The 23,214-nt window shown below is 43.5% G+C and overlaps 1 protein-coding gene across 5 annotated transcripts in view; it reads left to right on the plus strand.

Annotated features, from left to right (window-relative positions):
• LOC140199144 (E3 ubiquitin-protein ligase Midline-1) overlaps positions 1–23,214 on the plus strand; it is a 406,538-nt gene that overhangs the window by 212,833 nt on the left and 170,491 nt on the right. For 3 of the 5 annotated variants that reach the window (XM_072260741.1, XM_072260744.1, XM_072260746.1), the window contains exon 1: positions 631–884. The exons of the other annotated variants lie outside the window; for them this stretch is intronic. The gene's annotated coding sequence lies outside the window, so the exon portion shown is untranslated. Of the gene's footprint in view, positions 1–630; positions 885–23,214 lie in introns of those variants that run through there. 5 annotated transcript variants of the gene reach the window in all.

Genomic DNA, 23,214 nt, shown 5'->3' on the forward strand with positions numbered 1-23,214 from the left:
CAATTTTCCACATTGTGACACAGCTGAAATGTACTTCATTGGCTATAAAATACCTCGAAATCAATTATTAGCGCCATGTACGTGCATCTTTGTTCTGTGCATTTAATGACCGAATCCGGCTCTCAAAACATAAAGCAAGCAAACAGTTGTCTCCCATTACTTTTGTGGATTGTAGCTGTTAACAGTTGTGAGCTGGTGGTCCCACTGTTCTGGGGGCAACTCATAAGAGTATGGTCGTCTGTCCTGCGAGGACAGGCGTCTCCCTGCGTTCCGCCTCTACCGAGCAAGCACCTGCTGAAGATTTTTACTTGTTGCTTTTCATCGAGCGGGTGAGATGAACTGCTGTGAGAAAGCGCAAAGAACTTCAGCGAAATTCATGACACACCCAGACGCAGGGGCTCTCAAAAATTTTGTACCAGACAGTCTGTTTATGCAGCAAGTTTTGAAATACTGCCCGTCTAAGAAGCAGGAGGACAGCAATTTACAGTGGCTCCTCCACTTTCGCGAACTCGTGCTTTGATCTCAGTTGCCCTTTATCTTGAAATACCTATAAAACCTTCCCTAATCCAGTGCAGACATGTTAGCCTCCTCCCCTTGCGCCTGATTGGCGAGATTGAGTCAGAGCCTCCTTCGGCTCACCGCAGCTGATCAGAGCTTGGGTTTCAAACGAGGAGGGCAGCCAGCTATGTCCCCTTCTTCCTGACTTCTCACGGAGCAGGAGCGGCAGCGCAAAGTTTAAACAAAGAACGTAAGGGCCCGACGGATCTTCAATGTGGGGAGAAGTGATTAAATATAAACCTCCCACTTCTGCCAAGTTTTCACTAACTGTGACTCTGCAGACTTCTTCATGCACTGTGGATAATGGGATTCTGAAGATGAAGCAGGTATGACTGTTCTAAAGAAACTGCTACCGCGGCGCAGCTCTTCGGGCTGTTTTAGAGCTTTGCTATTTGATTCTGTATCCGCAGGCTTTGCCAGTGCGGAACTTTGGCAGCGCACTGAACATTGCTGTTAACTGCAGTTAAGTGAATGGAATCACTGGCCTGAGTTTCTGTTAGTTAATTAGTGCCCTGCCAGTAGGAAGTCTGGCAAGTTTTTTTGTGTTGTCTGGGCCCTTTGATCATTTGTATAGCAAATAGACGTGCAGTGTCTCCATGGCAACCTATGCTTGTAGGTTGGTGGGAACAGAAAGGATTCCTCAGCATGGACAAAGAACAGTTTGTTAGTATACTTGGTTTTAAATAGCAGCCGAGCGCCGAGCAGAAGGTGAATCACTTTACAGTACTTGTATTAGAGAGGTGTGAGTTTTAAGCATTCCAGTTAAGTCTACCCAACTGTATTGCTGCGTTTGAGGGCTGGAGGATGGGTCTGGAGCAGTCACTTCCTTGGTCTGCCGGTACAAATTCGAAGTCCCTGTACTGCTCCCATCGCATGGTGGAAGTTACCCACGGCGCAAGTGATTCTTCCCTGCCAGCCCCAGAAAGTGTCCGTTTGCTCAAGGGAAAAGCTAGCGATGGCGCTTCAGTCTTACTGTACTGATAAAGTTGGAGTCCTGTTATTCGCGGCTGCCTTGGCTGATTTACCACCGATTTTACAGACAGTGAATCACCACCAGGCACACTCCTATGGACTAGATCCAACATGCGCACAGCCAGTATTCAATCCTCTCAACATGCCTCGCCCTTCTTAGAAAGCTAATTATAATTTATTTCTATTATCATTAATCAAAGGAATAAGAATGCGCGTCTAATCCCGATCTTCATATCTGTTATTCCATGCAAAACGTAGCTCTCAAATTGCTTGCCAGTGGTGCAGTATTAAAAAGTGTAAGCGCTTCGATTTGGTTTGTTTTAAAAGCTGAGTGGACAGAGAGGTAACATCGTCCTGCGAACCCTCCATGCATGTGTTTCAAACCAGTTGTTTATTTCAGTGGGATCATGCAAGTTCTTGCATTTGTCCTTCAGCACCTGAGTCTTGAGCACAGCGTGTGTGTGTGATTCTCTCGGTAACCTGCAGAGGTCAGATGGTGGATGAAACAGCGGCGTTTGAGTTAGTTTCATCCTGTACCCTCTCCGCACCCCCATCCCCGACCACCCCCCCCCCGCCCCAAAGCATCTCTGCTGGCCTGAGTTTATTAGGAGGGAGCAGGGTAAGAAATCAAGAACAGATCTGAAGAAACTTAAAGGTTTAAAGTAACTGTTTAAAGTCAAAGAAGTCTCCCAATGTATGCACAAGTGTACTTCTGGATGGAAATCCACGTGTTGGATTTTTTTCCTCCCCTTTCCTTTTGGGAGAGAAAAGCATAAATCTGAACCGGCCTTTCATCTGGTATTAGTCTTCATTGAATCCACATGGTGTTATGTCTTTCACCACTACTCAACTCAGTCTCATCCCAAGTTTAGAGGTCTATAATTTTACCCACTCTGGAGACTTTTGCCAATAATCTGCGTGGTCAAGCCACGTAACTAAGTATTAGAAACAGTGTTAGGGCACTCAGCCGTTCCTGCTTGCTCCACCATTCAATAACCTCAGCCTTGAACTCTCACTCTCCTGCAGTTGCCTCTCATTCCTATGCTCAGCCACTATCTACCCCTGCCTTAGTCCTGGGAAGAGTCTCAACCCGAAATGGAGACTGTTTATTCACTTCCATAGATGCTGCCTGACCTGCTGAGTTCCTCCAGCATTTTGTGTGTCTTGCATTGGGTTTCCAGCATCTGCAGAATCTGTTATGTTCAAGGAATCTGTTCCCATCTCCCTTTAGGGTGACAGTTCCAAAACCCATGACTTATGAGACAGACAATTATGCCCATTTCATTCTTGAATTATTTTTAAATAGTGATACCTTTAGCTGCTTCCACAAGGGGAAATATCCTCTGCATATCCACTCTCAAGACCAGTAAAGACTGGATATGTCTTAATTACATCCTACTCTTCTAAACTCCAGCAAACACAAATCTAGTCTGTCTAACCTTATCTCATATGATGACTTGCCTGTCTTAGTCAGTGCTGCAGAGACACCAGATACAGCAGATGCAGGACTCTGGTACAACAATCTACTGGAGGAACTCAAAGGGTTAAGCAGCATTGGTGAGAAAGGAGTTTTCCTCAATTCCTTCCAACCACCCTCCCCCACCCCGTGCATGCTGTTTCAGCCAGTGAGTTTGTCCAGCAGATTGTGGATCCAGGCCAGCGCAGGAACGAGGGAGTGCTGCACCCTCGGGAAAGGATGCTATTCAGCTGAGACACTGAATGGAGATCCCAACCTGCTTTCTCGGGTGGACACAAAAATCTTGCGGCACGGTTCAAGGCAGAGCAAGGAGATGTGCTCTACTCTTTAGGTCAAGATTCATCTCTCAATTGTTAAAACCAATCACTGTTGTTTCTGAAACTACATGGCGCATAGGTTACAATCATACTTCCGATGTTAAATCAGTATTTTTGTGCGTCACACAGAAAGTATGGTGTACGACCGCCGACACCAGCTATAGTGAATTCCTAGTAAGTGCTTTGCACAGTCATGTAGAGGTCCTTACAGTTGATGTGTTTCTTTACTGCTCCTTCCTTTAGGGTGGCGTGATGGTCATCACTGCTGCTGCCTCGTAGCTCCAGTGACTCCAATTCAGTCCCGACCTCAGGTGCTGCCTGAATTTGTTTTGCATCTTCTCTCTGGATTTCCCCTGGGACTCTGGTTTCATTCTTTTTTCCAAAGGCATGCTGGTAGATTAATGTGCTGCATAAATTACCCCACAGTGTTAATGACAAAAAGAATCAAGAGGGTGTTGATGAGCCTGTGTGAGAGTGAGTAAATTGCAGGGACACAGGGAAGTAAGGAGGGAGGGGGATGGAACAAATGGGATGCTCCCGTTGGAGCCAGCATGGATGCAATGGGGTGAGCCATCTCATTTTGTGTTACTATAAGTGTCACTCAAAATGTGGTATTCTTCACATTTTTTAACTGTATGACACAAAAAAGAGGCCATTCAGTCGATCATATGTCTACCAGTTCTCAGAGCATCCCCTTCAATCCTGTTTCCCAATTATTTCCTTGAATTTATTCCCATGTACAGTACATGCCCATCATTTTCCCAATTTCGTCTGCCACTTACCTACATCAAGGGATTATTTTGAGAGGGGCCAGTTGTCCTTACAACCAGCATGCATTTGAGATGTGGGTGGAAACTAGAGCTGACAGGTAACATGCAAACTCCACAAGGACAGGCCCTGTGGTCAGGATCGAGCCCAAGTCACTGGAACCCTACCTATTCCGATATCCCAAAAGTAAACATACTGCATGTAAAACTTGGGAATGGTGGAAACACTCAACAAATCATTGAGCTTCCATGAGAGAGAAGTAGGCAAATACACCATAGCAGGTCATATAATATATTATTGACAGGAATCACTGGCTATTTCCTTCTTCATGGATGCTTAGTATTTCCCACAATTTCAACCTCTGTTCAGTCAATTGTTTTTCAGTGTGAAAGGCAGACAATTGTGTAATGGAATATACCGGGAAATTATCTGTATAGGCTACACCCTCATACTACTGAGCCTAGAAACTAAGCAACTGCAGAGCAGTGGATGGGAACTTTGACCTGGCATTTCTTTTTGATTGGTTGGAGGGGAGGTTTCCTGCGTGGTCTTGTTCACAACACCGTAGTGGGAGGGATATCAAATTCGACACATTCTCAGCAACTGTCCTGGACTTCCTTCCTTAGGAGTAAAGTCTGTGAGAAATTTTAGTGCAGACTCGGCCAGCCAATAGCCCCAAATAGAGATGGGCCTGAATAGATACTGTATGCAGAATCTTTAGGCTTTAATCTCATGCATTCAGACACATTGACTCAGCATCCCACAAAATTCAACATGCCCTTTAACCCTTACATCTTCCAGAAGCAAACTGTGCTTGATTCAGTCTGAGGGTTTTGTTTTAGTTGATATGGAATGTTTTTTCAATGCGGTCTTTATTTTTTTCCATCTAATCTAATTTTGCTTTCCCTCACATGAACCATTCTACAGAAAATCTGCAGCTAGAAATTCAGGATGTATTGGAAAGCTTCAATTATTGTTTTTGGATGGCTGCCGACACAAAATTATATCGCTTGCCCTATCTGTAAGAGCAGGGACCTGGCTTTTTCATGCATTTCCCTGCTCCTCAGCCCTTCATAAACAATGCAGATTTGTTCATGTAGATTGGATTGAAATTGGACATCTATTGTATCCCAAGTCAACAGGAGTGGGAATGTGAGATTAGAATTGGCTGATGTGCCCATCTTGTTGACTGCAGCTGTAACTCAAAGCTCTGTAGAGGGCAAACTCCCTCAGCTGTCTCTTGAGGGAATCACAGTCATTTCCCTTTAAAGTCACAGGCTGCGTAATATTTCAAGAATGCCGCACTCCACGGTCATGGTCACATCATCCATGCTGGCTCAAGGCTTTATCCCTTAACAAGCTCCCCATATGAAATCATCTGATTAAACTGTGGCTCCAGTTAAGTTCACTGAGAAATAAGAATTTCATGGTTTTCTTTTTTTTGGAAAAAGATTTGGAATACTTACTTGGGTGGCCTGCCCCTCATTCAATATCCCCAGATGAACCAGTGTTTTCCACGTTGCTTTTACGGTGTCTAACTGTACATAAACTGCTCCATTTCCGACATTCCAGCTACAATTACAGACGAGCCTCCATGGTTGTGGAGTGCTTTGAAAAGACAAGCTTTTCTATCTCTCATTTCTAAAGCCATAAGAAGCTAACAAACTCAACTCATCTTTGAAAACCTTCAATCAATTTGATTGCAGATAGAAACACAACTGGAAAGAAAAACGTCTATCATAGTTAACAGTAAATAATTGTAACACAGGTGAGGTGAAAAGGAGTTCCATTCTACATTAACAACCAATGTAGTTCTGTGATATACGGATGAAGAATGAGCATGTCTGGTGAAAGCCATTGTCAACATTGCTTTTTTGATCAGCAAGCTTAAGTAAGGACCTATTTTTTCAAAATGTAATTGGCAAAGCTGGCATTTGTTACCTGTCCTCCATTGTGCTGAGAGGTTGGTGAAGGGAACCGCAGATGCAGGAGATCTGAGGTAAAGTCAGAGAATGCTGGGAATACTCAGCAGGCCAGGCAGCATCTGTGGAGAGAGAAGCAGCTAATATTTCAGGTTGATGGCCTCTTACTGCATAGTGATGGGCTCTTGGCTTGACTACTCTGCCTATTTGATGTCATTACTCTTTAAATGATTGTCAAACTTGTGATGGTCCATTTTCATACAAGGGAAGGAATAGTGAACCCTGCCTCTGCATTTCCATTAGATAGCTGTCTCATCACGCAGTCTACTTGGACCTCCAGCTTGTGAGTGTAATTCATTTTCTAACTCAAGCATGCTCCGTGTAGAGCTTGTTAGGACATTATCAATGTCCTTCAGGAATGCTGTCAGTAGTTTTTCCCATGATAAATCAGCAATGGTGACGGGGCATTAAGATCTCGGAAGCACGAACAGATGGCAGTGTCATTTGGACTAAATGAACTATACCATCCCACACATCTGTGGAGATCTTCTTTATATCCTGACTGTTACTGCAATGCTGTAATAGTGAAAGCCTCCATAAGTACTTTGTTTTTGAAGTGTTGAGAGTTTTGGCAGCTTGCTTGTTGAGTAATATGAATATTATTTAATATAAACATTTTTATCTGTGCCATGTGTTATGCTCATGATCTACACAATATTAAAGAAATCTGCAAGGAGTATTAAGATACATTTGAGGAGACAAACATGTGTCAGAAACAAAATAGTACTTGGCCAGAGAGCAGACTACAGTTAAAAGTAATTAATCCATCTCTGAGCTCAGGGATGTCAACTTTTATAGGAAATACAGATGGATATGTAACATTTGTAACGCTCCACTTGGCTGTTGCAAGTCTACAAGTTGATAGTGGAACTGTTGTTGATGAATTGGCTCTATGATTGCCAGGACAGACTGGTAGTTGATTGCATCGGAACTGGTTAACATGAGAAAATGGGCTGGGTCAGAGCTGACACTTCCTAAGGACTTTCTACCCATTGCTCCATTCACACCGCTCCTCCCCTAGTTTTGAGTGAAAAGAGGCAATTGTGAACCACACAGTAACAAGCTTAGTTTCTTTGAAATTGATATTGGAAAGTGTTCAAGATTGCCTCCCCCAAAGCCGTGAGTGTGTGTGAGTGTGTTAGGAGTGTATAGTTGGAAAGGGGGCAGTTCTTGCTGATATTGGTCTAGATCTCCCCCTAGTGCTCACCTAAGGTAGTGCAGGAGACCAATGGATGAGATGCTTGTGATGTGTCGTAACTTCCTGACAACACATGAAGCTGCCTCATCATATGCCACTGTTGTAATAATGTTATCCTGCAGACAGGCCGAATTAACAGTTGATGAAAGAAAGCAGCAAATTACTCAGAACTTGCACTGAACTGGGCTCATTAGACTGCAGTTCATTAGGACAGATGAAGGAAGTCATAGTCCAAAACTTAAAGCTGTTGTAAAGAATGCTGCTGCTAAATTTTGATAGTGATATTAAAAAGACAACACCAGCCCTTTAAGGGAGTACGTGCAGCCTTGGAAAAGGAGATCCTAAATTGTAATTCGTAATTGAGATCAGAATAAGTGTTACTAATTTCAGAATACTTTTTTCACAGTCGCAGTTAAAGCCAGTCTCCTGTGGAATGTTTATTCTCTACCCTTTTCTGAGATTGTTAGTTGAATTGACTTTATTTCTTACATCCTTCACATACATGAGTAAAAATCTTTGTTACCTCTCCATCTAAATGTGCTATGTGCAATCACAGTAATTTATAATAATTTATAATAAATAGAACAGTCAATGTAATATACAGTATACTCAAATCAGCGTGAGTTCATCAGTCTGATGGCCTGGTGGAAGAAGCTGTCCCGGAGTCTGCTGTTCCTGGCTTTTATGCTGCAGTACTGCTTCCTGGATGGTAGCAGCTGGAATAGATTGTGGTTGGGATGACTTGGGTCCCCAATGATCCTATGGGCCCTTTTTACACACCTGTCCTTGTAAATGTCCTGAATCACGGGAAGTTCACAACTACAGATGCGCTGGGCAGTTCGCACCACTCTCTGCAGAGTCCTGCGATTCAGGGAAGTACAGTTCCCATATCAGGCAGTGATGCAGCCAGTCAGGATGTTCTCAATTGTGCCCCTGTAGAAAGTTCTTAGGACTTGGGGGGCCCATAGCAAACTTCCTCAACCGTCTGAGGTGAAAGAGGTGCTGTTGTGCCTTTTTCACCACACAGCTGGTGTGTACAGACCACGTGAGGCCCTCGGTGATGTGGATGCCGAGGAACTTAAAGCTGTTTACCCTCTCAACCCCAGATCCATTGATGTCAATAAGGGTTAGCCCGTCTCCGTTCCTCCTGTAATCCACAACCAGCTCCTTTGTTTTTGCAACATTGAGGGAGAGGTTGTTTTCTTGATACCACTGTGTCAGAGAGTTGACTTCTTCCCTGTAGGCTGGTTATTGTTTGAAATAAGGCCAATCAATGTAGTGTCGTCAGCAAATTTAATTAGCAGATTGGAGCTGTGGGTGGCAACACAGAAGGAATTAAGTCTGCAAGTCTGCATCATTCTATCTCTCATGTTGTGGACGTTTCCTTTGTTTTCACAACCTCTGTCCCTTTGTACCTTTAAACATGTTTGATTTCTAACATCTCCCAACTCTGATGAGAAGGTAGACATGAGGAAATCTGCAGGTGCTGGAAATTCAAGCAACACACACAAAACAATTGCTGGTGAACGCAGCAGGCCGGGCAGCATCTCTGGGAAGAGGTACAGTGGACATTTTGGGCCGAGACCCTTCGTCAGGACTAACTGAAAGAAGAGCTAGTAAGAGATTTGAAAGTGGGAGGGGGAGGGGGAGATCCAAAATGATAGGAGAAGACAGGAAGGGAGGGATGGAGCTAAGAGCTGGACAGGTGATTGGCAAAAGGGATACCAGACTGGAGAAGGGAGAGGATCATGGGATGGGAAGCCTGGGGAGAGAGAGAAGTGGGGGAGGGGAGCCCGGAGGGTAGAGAGAAGGCAAGGAGTTATAGTGAGAGGGACAGAGGGAGAAAAAAAGAGAGAGAGAAAAAAAGGGGGGAATAAAAAATATATTAAGTAAATAAATAAGGGATGAGGTGTGAAGGGGAGGAGAGGCATTAACTGAAGTTAGAAAAGTCAATGTTCATGCCGTCAGGTTGGAGGCTACCCAGACGGAATATAAGGTGTTGTTCCTCCAACCTGAGTGTGGCTTCATCTTGACAGTAGAGGAGGCTGTGGATAGACATATCAGAATGGGACATGGAATTAAAATGTGTGGCCTCTGGGAGATCTTGCTTTCTCTTGCAGTCAGAGTGTAGGTGTTCAGTGAAGCGGTCTCCCGAGGTGTTTATTTGAAACATTAATAAAAGGGACTGCTGCACTAGTGAAATGTTGAGCCAAGATCACAGACCGATGACAGGCAGCAATGGCCAGCACATTTTAGACCTGTAATATTAACTCTGTTTCTCTCTCCCAAGTGTGCTATCTGGATACTTCCAATGCTTCCTGCTTTTATAATCAGATGTCCAACGGCGGTAACATTATTTCCTTGTTAATTTAATTCATTTAGTTACTACCCCACAACCAATCAGCTCTTGAACAAAGGAGATAACTATGCTATTTATTTGTATTTGTATTTGCACTGTTTGCTGTCTGGTTGATTGTTCATTGACCTTGTTATAGTTACTATTCTATAGGTTTGCTGAGTATGCCTGCAGGAAATTGAATCTCAGGGTAGTATATGATGACATATATGTACTTTGAATTAGTTTTGGTGATGTGTAGAAAGCAGAAGTTTACAACCTACTTCTCATTGGTGCCGTTCGCCACAGTTCTTCATCATTGTTCATTAGCAACATCTTCTTAATTCTTCTCTATAACTCTGCTCCTCATCTCTTCTGCATGCGCGTGATTCCTCATCTGTTCTGGGACCCTTTCAATATCCAGGCAGACCATTCTCAGCCCACACCAGCCAGAGCTCACTCCAGAGTTTGTCCTTAGCCAGGGTCTGCACAGGTTTCTCTTTGTTGCACCTCTTGACCCAAACCTCAGCAAATGCCCTCCTCACACATGACCACACACAGCCACCTCATGACTGCACTACCCACTATGACCCCTCTGACAGACTTACCAGTTAGCATAAATGCAAACCAATTGGAGTCTGTCACCTTCAGGGTTGCATGGTACAGATTATGTACACTTCTTAAAAAAGATTTATTCTGTCGATTATTACCAACATATAAACTAATTCGCATGCATTGTTGATGTACAAAATTTATTCTCACTGATTCTACTGCATTAGTTTTTAAATACTATCACTAAATTACTGAGGCAATTGCATTCTTGATCATAGTTTAATGAAAGCATAATTAGTACGAATAGCTTCTTCACAATGTTTATAACGTAATAACTGTATAGTAAAAGTAAAAGCATGAATCTGATTTCGACCTTTGAAATAACCTAAGTGAAAGGATTGTCAGGTGATATAAGCAACTCTACAGGAAGGATGATCTTACCTGCTGTTATTTTGAATGGTTCTGTTATTTCCGACCATTTGTAAATCTCAATCCACTTTCTGATGCAGAGCTTAACTTCCAGCAAATTTCAGCATTGTTTGATGACATGAGAGGGAAACTGCACAGGAGCCTCACTGTTCTGCCTCATTTTCACATTCGGTGTCAGGATCTTGTTGGATATTATACAAGAGGTTTGACCTCCTGCAGGCTCTCACCACATGCACCTTGGCTCAGAACGTCCCCTGTTCCTGAGTCAGTATGAAAGCAAACAGGTTCTTTTATATGGATGAGACTACTCTGAACCAACATTTAGCCCCATCTTCATAATTACCAATTAATAATTAAAACTGTCCAAGCAAGATGCAGCATCTTGTACTGAAGCAGAATGCCTGGCACCATACTTACTCTGATGCTCTAGCACATGCTCCGTAACGCTCCGGGTGTCACTTGTTAATTTGTGGAGACTCCAGGATAATCCAGGACGAATAAAAACTATATTCCCTTATGTCAGTGACTTCAAAATGAACAGCTGAAAGAGTAACACGTGATTAAAACTTCGATCAATCATTGATTTTGGAGTAAATGCTCAGCATCCTGTATACATGATGTGTATTGTATTTCCATTTTAATTGAGTTCTTTTGAATACTTACTCATTCACAGGATGTGGAGATCCCTGATAATGCCAGCACTTGTGATCTGTCCCTAAATGCCCCTACATTTGGGAGTAGTTAAGAATTAGTTATGTTGTTAGCTTGGAGTTGCATTTTGGCCAGACTGGTTGATAATGACAGATTTCTTTCCCTGAAGGGCTTCAATGGATCCAATGTGTTTTTATGACACATTTGGTTGCTAAGGCTTGTTTAGGTTGTTTGGTATGCTCATCATTGCAAGTTTGTATCCATTGAAGGGTTAAATGAATGAACAAAAGTCCAAAGACAGCGTTAAGTAGATGTACAATCTGTTTGTTTGATGTCCTCTGTCTCCTTTGGTTAATCCTAACTCGAATTATTGAGAGACACAGCACAGAAACGTGTCCGTTGGCCCAGCAAATCCATGCCAGCCACCAGCCGTCCAGTTTTGCTAATTGCGACACTATTCTTCCCACACCCTCATCACATTCCTCTGATTCTAGCACTAACCTAAGAACGAGGGGCAGTTTACAATGGCTAATCTTTGAGATGTGGGGAAATCGGAGGACCCAGCGGAAACCTACAAAGTCATGGGGTGAACATGCAAACCTCACAAAGCACTGGAGATCAGGATTGATGCTGGTTCCCTGGAGCTGTAGGGCGTCCACTGAACTATTTGCACTACTGTGTTGCCGAGACTAACTGCTGTCTTGTACTCAAGATCTTGTAACACTTACTGGGCAGAAGCAGAAGAGATTTGCATTGTCCTTACTGTAAATTACTGTCACAACCAAAGGGTCATTTCGAAGTAAAGGAAGGATTTTTTTCAGTTAGCATGTAGATTGTATTTTCTTGGTTTACCTAGTTAGAAACATAGAAAACCTGCAGCACAATACAGGCCCTTCGGCCCACAAAGCTGTGCTGAACATGTCCTTAACTGAGAAATTACCTAGGGTTACCCATAGCACTCTATTTTTCTAAGCTCCATGTACCTATCCAGGAGTCTCTTAAAAGACCCTATCGTATCCTCCTCCTCCACCGTTGCCGGCAGTCCATTCCATGCACTCACCACTCTCTGCATAAAAAACCTACCCCTGATATCTCCTCTATACCTACTTTCAAGCACCTTAAAACCGTGCCCTCTCATGCTAGCCATTTCAGCCCTGGAAAAAAGTCTCTGACTATCCACATGATCAATGCCCCTCATCATCTTATACAGCTCTATCAGGTCATCGCTCATCCTCAGTCACTCCAAGGAGAAAAGGCCAAGTTCACTCAACCTATTCTCGTAAGGCATGCTCCTCAATCCAGGCAACATCCTTGTAAATCTCCTCTGCACCTTTTCTATGGTTTCTACATCTACATGGTGAGGTGACTGGAACAGAGCACAGTACTCCAAGTGGGGTCTGACCAGGGTCCTATATAGCTGCAACATTACCCCTTGGCTCCTAAACTCAATCCCACAACTGATGAAGGCCAATGCATTGTATACTTTCTTAACCACAGAGTCAACCTGCGCAGCAGCCTTGAGTGTCCTATGGGCTCAGACCCCAAGATCTCTCTGATCCTCCACACTGCCAAGAGTCTTACCATTAATACTATATTCTGAAATCATATTTGACCGACCAAAATGAACCACCTCACATGGTTGGTTTGCAGTGTTCCTTAGATTGTTTACCTTTTATGTGTAATTGTTTGTCTTTGGACTACCTCTGGTTTTCCACTTTATTTCACTTTGTCTCTTTTGGGATCATGGGGATTGTTAAGCTCTCTTTGTATTTATCACCTTTATTCAATTTGGGGTAATAAAAATAATGTAGGATTTTCAATGTCTTGCATTGTAGTTGTTGTCTTTGGGGGTTATTGCTTCATCTGGACACCTATGATGTCCAATTAGTCCTGAATTCCTATGTGTAATTCGGGGTGGGGGGGGCATGCCAGCCCCTGTTTGCTCAGTCATTGTGGATCCTTGTCTGGTGAATCTCTGACCGAGTTCTGTGTATCGTGAGTGATTTCAGTTCTTCAAGTTTCTATATAGTGTGCCTGAGTTCTTGTTAGTTTTGCTGGTAATATCTGTAATAAATCTTTTGTTTTGTTTGAATTGCCAAAGCCTCTGTGATCGCTGCACTTGAGTTCGCTAGTGATGCTGACAATTATTCCCTCCTAGTTAGGCGGCAGAACCCCATCTCTTATTTTGTATAATTCTTTATTCTGTATCTTTGTTTGAATGTTGTGCTTTTTGGTGTTGCATGTTGCTCCTGACCAACACCGCAAATAAATGTATATGGCGAGTAAAATTGATCCCTATCTTTGATTCTTATAATTGAGGGAAGGTATCACCATCCATTGGATACCAAAGTGGGAACATGTACTATATAATAATTACCATATCACCACAACTTTCAGTGCTAAGTCCTGACTACCACTCTAGTGAGTACAGTGATGAGGGGATTTTAGAGGGTCAGAATTGATATTGTTCGGCTGACAGGGTAAACAAAAAGGTCCTGATGCAGGGTTTCAATACAAAACATTGACAATTCCTTTTCCTCCTGCAGATGCTGCTCCTCCTGATACGTTCCTGTTAAAAGGTCCTTCCTTCTGCCCTCTCACATTTATGTAAAAAAATCCCGCAGTAAAATAGCCTGTTCTGGCTATTATTTATCCCTCAATCAACATCATGAAGTCAGCTTGTGTTGGAAGGGTCCCGGCCCGACACGTCGACTGTACCTCTTCCTATAGATGCTGCCTGGCCCGCTGCGTTCACCAGCAATTTTTGTGCGTGTTGCTTGAAATTTCCAGCACCTGCAGATTTCCTCATGTTGGTGTTGGTATTGTGGCTTTTTCAGAAATTGTAATTGGTTTATTGAGAACCCAGGTATAGTAAGAAACCTGTCTTGCACACTGTTCATACAGATCAATTCACTGAGGCAGTACAAGGGTAAAACAATAACAGGATGCAGAATAACCTGTAACAGCTAGAGAGAAAATGCAGTGAAGGGAGACAAGATGCAAGATCATAACAAGCTAGATTGTGAGGTCAGGAGTGCATCTTATTGTACTAGGGAACCATGCAATAGCTTTACAATAATGGGGTAGAAGTTATCCTTGACCTTGGCAGAACGTGCTTTCACATGTTTATATCTTCTGTGTCACTGAAGAAGGGAGAAGAGAGAATGTCTGGGGTGGTAGAGCCTTTGATTATGCTGGCTGCTTTGCTAAGGCAGGGAGAAGTATGGTCAGAGTCCAAGGACGAGAGGCTGGTTTCTGTGATGTCCATAACTCTCTGCAGTTTTTTGCAGTCACATGCAGATCTGTTGCCATAACAAACCGACACCTTCGGGTAGAATGCTTTCTACGGTACATTGATAAATATTGGTAAGGGTTGACGGGGACATGTCAAGTTTCAGGAGACAAGCTGACAGTTGTATTTCCAATATTGAAGCGATGACTGCCCAGACAAACAATTTAAAGGGCACCTGTTGGAGCCCATTCTCCTCATCTCTATTCACAAGTCACCTGAGAGAAAGATCATGACTGGTCTCATTGTACCTCAACTCTGCATTCCTGCTCACCTTTCTATCCCTTCCTCTTCATAATCTATCTACCATGGTAGAGTAGCGGTTAGTGCGCTGCTATTATAGCTCGTGGCGTTCCAGAGTTCAGAGTTCAATTCTGGCACTGCTCTGCGAGGAGTCTGTACATCCCCTGCGTAGAATGCATGGGGTTTCCCCGGGTGCTCTGGTTTCCTCCCAGTCCATAGATGTACCTGGTGGTTAATTGGTCATTGTGAATAGTCCCGTGATGAGGTTAAAGTTAATCAGGTTTAGATTAGATTAGATTATGAGGACACGCAGTCCTCTTTTATTGTCACTTAGTAATGCATGCATTAAGAAATGATACAATATTCCTCCGGTGTGATACCACAGAAACACAGGACAGATCAAGACTGAAAATCTAACAAAACCACATTACTATAACATTTAGTTACAACAGTGCAACAATACCATAACTTGATGAAGAACAGTCCATGGCACAGTAAAAAAAGTTCGAAGTCTCTCAAGTCCCACATCTCACGCAGATGGGAGAAAGAAGAAAACTCTCCCTGCCATGCCCGACCACAGTCTGACTCTGAGTCATCCGAAAACTTCGAGCTCTGATCAGCCCTCCGACACCGAGTACCGAGCACCATCTCTACCCAAACGCTTCGACCTCAACCTCGGTCACCAGCAGCAGGCAAAGCCGGGGATTTTGGGGCCTTCTCTCCGGAGATTCTCGATCACACAGTAGCAACGGCAGCAAACTAGACATTTCAGAAATTTCTTCAGATGTTCCTCTGCTTCTCATGTCTGCCTTCATCAAATCAGAATTGTCCACAGCCCCTATTTAACAGATACGATATCATTTCACAGAGAGCTGCGCGCGCTGCGTCACACTGCCATCTTCTCCTCCCGCCTCTTTTGCCGGGGATTGCTGGGAAAGTGTGGCTCCAAGGGTTAAACGGGTCAACTCTGCAGTGTATGACTAAATAAGAATAAAATACCTCTGCCTTAAAAATACTTTGAAGTCTCTGCTTCCATTGCTCGTTGAGAGATTCTCAAGCCCCTGAGAGAAATTTCCCCTATCCCTCTTTGAAAAGGGCAACACCCTCTTTTAAGCAGTTGAGTATTGAATCTGCAGTGCAATTTGATTACCATGTGGTCGGGTAACATTGCCTTATTAGATATTATGGTCTCTTGTCAAGTCGTTTCTTTCTGATTTCAGGAAAGAACATGTGTATTCAAATCAACTCAAAAGGGAAATAGGAGTGACGAGAGTGCCTATAAAGCCAAAAGTCAGGAATTGTGCCAATCAACAATTAAAATTATGAATGAAAATACGCAAGGGACTGAACTATCTTTGTGGAGCATACTTGTTTCATTGAGTTGTGTATGTAATTAGTTTAACCCCCCAGGCTTGTTATACCATCATGTTGTGGGAAGAATTGTGTATCAATGTTGCATCAATCATGACAGATTTTCTCTCAGAGTATTCAGTTTGATGGATGGAGCAACAAGAGGATTGGTGGTTTGATTTTTAAAAAATTAACTTGTGGTGTTATTCTTCTGTATGCAAGCCTCCTAGTTGCCCTACTGTGAACATTGTACACTACCACTTCCAGAATTATCACTTAAAAATATTAGACCAGAAATGGAATGGGCTGCCGGCAGCAGAAATGATAGGGTCTTTTAAAAGACTCCTGGATAGGTACATGGAGCTTAGAAAAATAGAGGGCTATGGGTAAGCCTAGGTAGTTCTAAGGTAAGGACACGTTTGGCACAGCCTTGTGGGCCGAAGGGCCTGTATTGTACTGTAGGTTTTCTATGTTTATATGTTTCTAAAACCATAAGATACAAGAGCCATTTGGCCCATAAGTTTGCTCTGCCATTTCATCATGGCTGAACCGGTTTTCTTCTCTGCCCCAATCTCCTGCCTTCTCTCTGTATCCCTTTATGACCTGACTAATCAAGGATCTATCAACCTCTACCTTAAAAATACCCAATGGCTTGCTTCCACAGCTGCCTGTGGCAACGAATTCCACAGATTCACCACTCTGGCGAAAGAAATTCCTCCTCATCTCCATTCCAAAAGGATGTCCCTCTCCTCTGAGGCTGTGTCCTCTGGTCTTAAGAGTCCCCCCCCCCCCCCCCCCCAACCATTGGAAACAATAGCAGTTTATGTGTTTGCTTTATCTAAATCTTGGTGTGTTAACTATGAACTCATCCGCATTAGTACAATGGGTTATCTAAAGTAACGAGTATTGAGACTAAAGATTATCAGAATTCGGAAGCAGGAACTTTCCAAATGATCTGAAATCGTGGTGTTCTGTTATCTAAAGTCATGAGACATCTTGTTCAATAATTAGCATGTGTGTTGTTTTCATTTTGAATGTTAATACAATTCATTGTCTGAATAGAATAGTTACAGGCTGATGCAACATGCTGGAGGTGGGGTGTTTCTCATCAAGCAGTTCATAGTGCAGCATGTCATCTTACACAGAGAATAGATTCTATTTGAAGAGCCAAGAGAAAAGAAATTACAGGAGTGTTCCCTGATAAATTTCCTCAAGGAATTCCAGTGTGCAGAATGTGCTTGAAATCATGCTCAGATGTTATAGTATTATGGTCTCAGAAAATTTAAAGAAGAATTTTATAGTCATCTCTCCTGCCTGGGCATGGTGCTGTAATTACTTGCAGCCTTATCGGAACACAACTGCCTTGGTCTTGTGGCTGAACTTCAGCGTTAATTTTGTGCATTCACCTAATTTGTGCACTTCTGATGTGTACACATATTGCTGTTTGTATCTTGCTCTATTCACTCTGTTCACTGCCTCAGCTCATTAATATTCAAAGTTCAAAATACATTTATTATCAAAGTATGTACACATTATACAACCTTGAGATTTGTCTCCTTACAGACAGACACAAAACAAAGAACCCATTTTTTAAAAAAAAAGACCATCAGTGCAAAAATGAGTTAAGGTCATGGAGCAGAGAGTCCATCACCTCAGGCCCTGACACCCTGACCTTTTCAATCTGGCCCGGCGTGTAAATCATCATCCAAACATCGGGTTCTGTTGCCTCAATACACTCTGGGGCCTGGGCCTCACCGCCTCAATTCATCCTGTACCCGACCTTTCCAATTCAGCCTGGCGCTTAAATCGAGCTCCACATTAGCCACATTCACAGATATCTGGCTTCACTAAGGTCTCGTGACATCCAGTCAAAATGGGTCCAGAGGCCTCTTGCTTCTTGCCCTCTCTTGGTTGACATTGTTGAACACAAACTGGAAGGAGTCATTAACGTAGCAAGGGCCTATGGGGCTTTGACATCTGATATGGTCGCATGGAGTTGGCTGGTCTAGTTGTCAGCCTGGCCCCGAGGAAAGAGGTCAGACTGTCAATATGAAAGAAAATGTAATGACCAAACTGCCTGCTGAAGATGTTTATGGTCGTTGGAGTATTAAGAGAAATATTCACTGCACAGTCCACATGGAGACAATGTCCTGTTCTGTCTCTCCATTGTGTTGTCTACTATCACTCTTCTGCTTAATAGTAATTTCAGAAGAGGTGAGGCATCTCAACTCTTGAGTATCCATGAGCTGATAGACTATCGGTAGTATCAGACTTGTATTCTGCTTGCCACAATCTGTAACCCTTTAGTCTGTAGTGCCTGTCCCCTATCATTACTGTCGAGCCAGGGCACCTGAGAAATGAGTATTGTCTGGGATATATAATATAAGGTAGGAGAATGAACCCCATGGTATGGGTATTAGAAAGAAGAAGGTTTATGTTTAAGGTGAGAGGAATAAGTTCTAAAGGGGATCTGGAGGTTTTTTTTCACAGAGTGGTTGATATATGGAATGCAGTCCCAGAGGAGTGACCATGAATTCAATGGCGCTGTAGAGATTTGGATTCTGTGCCTCTCTCAGACACACTTTGACAGCTTTTGCCAATGGTTGCAGTGTTGATGAAATGATTTCAATCAATATTTTTACCATTAGCAATTAAACCTAAATTTGCAACTGAACTGAAGATTGGCCTGACTAATTGAAAGAGAGTGTCATCCAACATCCACACGGCACTTGAAGGTCTTGAAATTCTAGTGCACTGGAGTGCAGACAAATATTCCCAAGGCCTTGAGTGTAGCTGACTAAATGTTACATATCTTCAGATTCAGGTATGTACCTCCCTGATACTTTATTCTGAGGAATGGTTTACTCATGGCGGTTAGGGGTAGGGTTGGCATGGATAATGGCATACCGATGTATGGTGATAGAATCATGGGCACACGTACTATTGGGTGTGGAAAGAGATGAAATAGTTGTGGACAGGACTTGCTGTGTAAGGACACCACAGGGATGATGGTGCTGGGCCTGGGATACTGGGGATTTGAGGGTTGCAGCTTGGATATTGAAGTGTGGTGGAATGGTTTTGAGAAAGTTTGGGGTTTGTGGGAGCGCGGAAGGATAAAAGGTAAGCAACTCAGTTAACCTCCTTGGTTCACAGTTCAAAGTTGTGTTTGACAGAACAGGTTTTCAGGAAGTGCCCAGTTCTGGGGCAGTGTGGTCCTAGCTCACCCAGAATGCCCCAAAAGATAGTCACATCAGAGGCACCAGGAATGCAGAACCACCTGGAAACGGCTGTTGCCTCTGCTTCACTCTGGCAGGAATGAATTTGTTGAGTTACATGGTGCTAAAAACCAATGTCATAATATATTTTACTGAATCTAGTGAATTACCTACTTTTTTCAAAGCTGTGTTATTACCTGCTTAGTTCCCTAGAATGGTGATTGAACCCATTCCTTCTGACTCTGACGTCAGTGAGTTTATCATGATGCATTCGCCTATCTTTCTATCCTTTGCAGGTAACAAATATCAATGAGGTTTGGATTTAGTGTTTAATTGCCAAGCAGGTGATTGCACTTAAACAAAATCCTTCCAGCCTCCATTTCTGAAGGCTGACTTTGCTTCTAACTGTGTTCTAAGTATAAACAGGACAAGGCAGGAGCAAGAAATTTAACCACAAATAGGCATGGGCTGCTGAAGTTCTGACAGCCAGATGCTCACTTTCAACATTCCTGGGTGGTATTAGCATTAATCATCCTTCTCCGATCTTTAGATGGATGAGTATGATTCAAGACTGGAAATTTTTAGTGTAATGTCTAATCATTGAACCCCATCTCCTCACTTTAACACACGTACAAAGACACACAAACACACATTCTCACACACACGCAATGCGATAGATACAAAGAGGGGGAAAGACAGAGGAATGCACTGAAATGGAGGAAATGCATATGTGAACACACACTGAGGCAAATGGAAAGAGTGATATACATGCACAGAAATAGATAGAGAGAGAGAGAAAGACAAGCAGACTGAAATAACAAGATGCATATGCGGGGGTGTGCGTGCATGGACACACACACACACACACACACACACACACACGGAGGGACACAGAGAAATAGAGGGAGCTGTGGTGAGAACTGGGGAGTACCACACACACACAATCCAAGTAAGAAAAGTGATATTGGAGTGAAAATGTATGCGAATGAACTTTGTTGTCTCCTATGTAAATTTAGCTACACAATTGGACGCACCATTTTAGATGAGCATTAAGCTGTAGCCTCAGGCACTGACCCATTGACTAAGTAGCATTTTTAGCCAACGCAGAGTGAATGAAATCTCTGCTTTAGTTGGCTGCTGGCTCCATTGCCCTTGCCCATCAGTGAGTGTAGTTCATTTGTGTGAAGCACAAGCTCTGAACAAAGCAGAGTGCCTCTGTTTTCAGAAGGTAACGGCATACTTTGAAGCTATTGGAGGTGGTGCATGAAATTCTGATTTCAAGGGTTTCACGGTGCCTTTGGAAGGTTTTGTGTGGCGAGGGGATTTAGTTTGACATGCCCAGCCAGGATGCTGCGGCATAGCTGGGCATTGAATGAAGAGATTGATGGGGAGTGGAGGAAACTTTCTGCTGTTTGACAGCATAGCATAATGCCCATTTGGAAATGAACACTCTTTACTGTCACCGACTCAGAGACATTTATTCGATTTTTGTTGGCAAGTATTGAAATGAAAACATGTTCCTAGCAAGCCTTGTTTGGCAGCCAGAGCTGTTTGTGGATTGTGAAAAAATGTTTATTCTTATTTTTCCCATCAAGTCATCCCCAGAACAGTGTCGGTATATTATTTCTACTCGTGAGAATTTGCTGTGTAATATTTGATTGCCACCTTTCCTGCACTCTGGAAGTGTGGGACAGCTTGTAAAAGGTCTCCCATAAATCCGAGCCTTTCCTTTGTATGAAATTCCTTTGTTGCTTATTCACAGAGAGAGGCTGATGTAAACCCCAGAGAGAAACAATGTCATGGGTGGGTACAGGCCACCACTGTGACTTATCTAGCTGGTCCTTCTCCAGCTAGCAGTGAAAGGAAGGTATGGCTGGAATTGTTCTTCACTAACGCTGGTGTTGGCACTTTGGCATAGCAGGTACACACAGCTCCAGTGACCTGGGTTCGATCCTGATCTCCTGTGCTGCCTTTGTGGAGTCCGCACCATCTCCCTGTGACTGTGTGCAAGCTGTAACTCGTGCACTATACCAACATATGACTTTTTTTTTTGAATGGAACCTATTTGATTACAATGAATCACCACCAAACTGTTTCCATTGCTTGGCCTAAAGACTGTTCCATAAATTGAGAAGTTGTTCATTTAAGATTGGCCTTGGGATTGGACATGTTGGTACCAAGTGGGGTTTGAAACATCTTAAAACATGGTTCCAAACTTGCCACTCCTGTGGCTGCCACCATCTTCAGAGTAGTGTGTTCCATAGGAAGGCCAGCTGTTGTGAGAGTTTGCCTCAGCTATCCAACAACGGTGGCACCATAAGGCCTTGGCTTCGGTGCCTAAGAGGAAGGCCCTCATTTGTCCTGATTGGGCGGCTCTTTCATGCCAGAAATATCCAAGGCTAAAATGTTAGGAATGCATCTATAATATATCAAACCATGCTCTTGAATAGTTATCCTACTTACTGGTTAAAATCAGACCAAATGTCTCAGGAACATTGAAGTGCTCAGATATGCAAAGATGGAGTCAGCAAATGAATACAGCATGTTGGCATCAGCCTGTCAATAACCATTTGCTTCTACTTAATGAATTGGAAATGTAGGCTTAAAATTCATTCACGAGAGCCGATGCAAACACTGTGGGCATCCCCTGTTAGGTTGTCCAGGTGAGCCTTGTGCACTGAAGTGGTGAGACCGGGAGTCCTTTCTGTGGTATTGCACATTCGCCACATTTTGGGAGTCACCCCACTACATAAAAGAATCTGTGCTATTTGACGTAATGGTTGAACTTGCTAAAGCAGCAGTGCTCAGCTGGAGCCAGTCTGATACATCAATGGACAATACCTCAAGCTGGAGCCAAGACCAAGGGGCTGGAGATCATGGAGGCACAGACTGCCACTGAAATGAGAAGCACGTCCCCAGACCATGGTGTTATGAAGCCGGGCGGCAGTGTGAGTTAGTAAGGAGAATGGAGAGTGGTTTTAAGTAGGTACAGACATGTCTAGTGAATAGTTGAGATGTACCAGATGGAATATAGCGTGGAAAAATGTGGAAGTCATTCACTCAGAAAACACAGAAAATTAAGTGGTGAGAGAATGAGACTGAAACACACACAAAATGCTGGAGGAAGTCAGCAGGCCAGGCAGCATCTACAGAAAAGAGTACAGTCGGCGTTTCGGGCCGAAACCCTTCAGCAGGACTGGACTAAAAGAAGATGAGTAGTCAGATTAAGAAGTGGGCGGGGGAAGAAGTGGAAGAAATACGAGGTAGTAGGTGATGGGTGAAACCAAGAAAGGGGGAGGGGTGAAGTAAAGAGCTGGGAAGTCGATTGGTGAAAGAGATAGAGGGAATCTGAAAGGAGAAGATAAAGACTATGGAAGAGAGGGAGGTGATGGGCAGGTAAGGAGATAAGGTGAGAGAGAAATGGGAATGGAGAATGGTGAGGTGGGTGGAGGTCCATTACAGAAGTTTGAGAAAGCGATATTCATGCCATCAGGTTGGAGGCTACCCAGATGGAATATAAGGTGTTGCTCTTCCAACCTGAGTGTGGCCTTATTGTGGCAGTAGAGGAGGCTGTGGACTGACATGTCAGAACAGGAATGGGAAGTAGAATTAAAACGGGTGGCCACTGGGAGATCCTGGCTTTCCTAGCAGATAGAGTATAGGCGCTCGGTGAAGCGGTCTCCCAGTCTACACCGAGTCTCACTGATATACAGGAGGCCACACCTGGAGCACCGGATACAGTACATAACCCCAACAGAATCACAGGTGAAGTGTCGCCTCACCTGGAAGGACTGTTTGGGACCCTGAATGGTAGTGAGGGAGGAGGTGTAGGGGCAGGTGTGGTACTTGTTCCACTTGCAAGGATAGGTGTCAGGAGG

The sequence above is a fragment of the Mobula birostris genome, chromosome 6 (genome assembly GCF_030028105.1).
Source record: "Mobula birostris isolate sMobBir1 chromosome 6, sMobBir1.hap1, whole genome shotgun sequence".
Classification (NCBI taxonomy): domain Eukaryota; kingdom Metazoa; phylum Chordata; class Chondrichthyes; order Myliobatiformes; family Myliobatidae; genus Mobula; species Mobula birostris.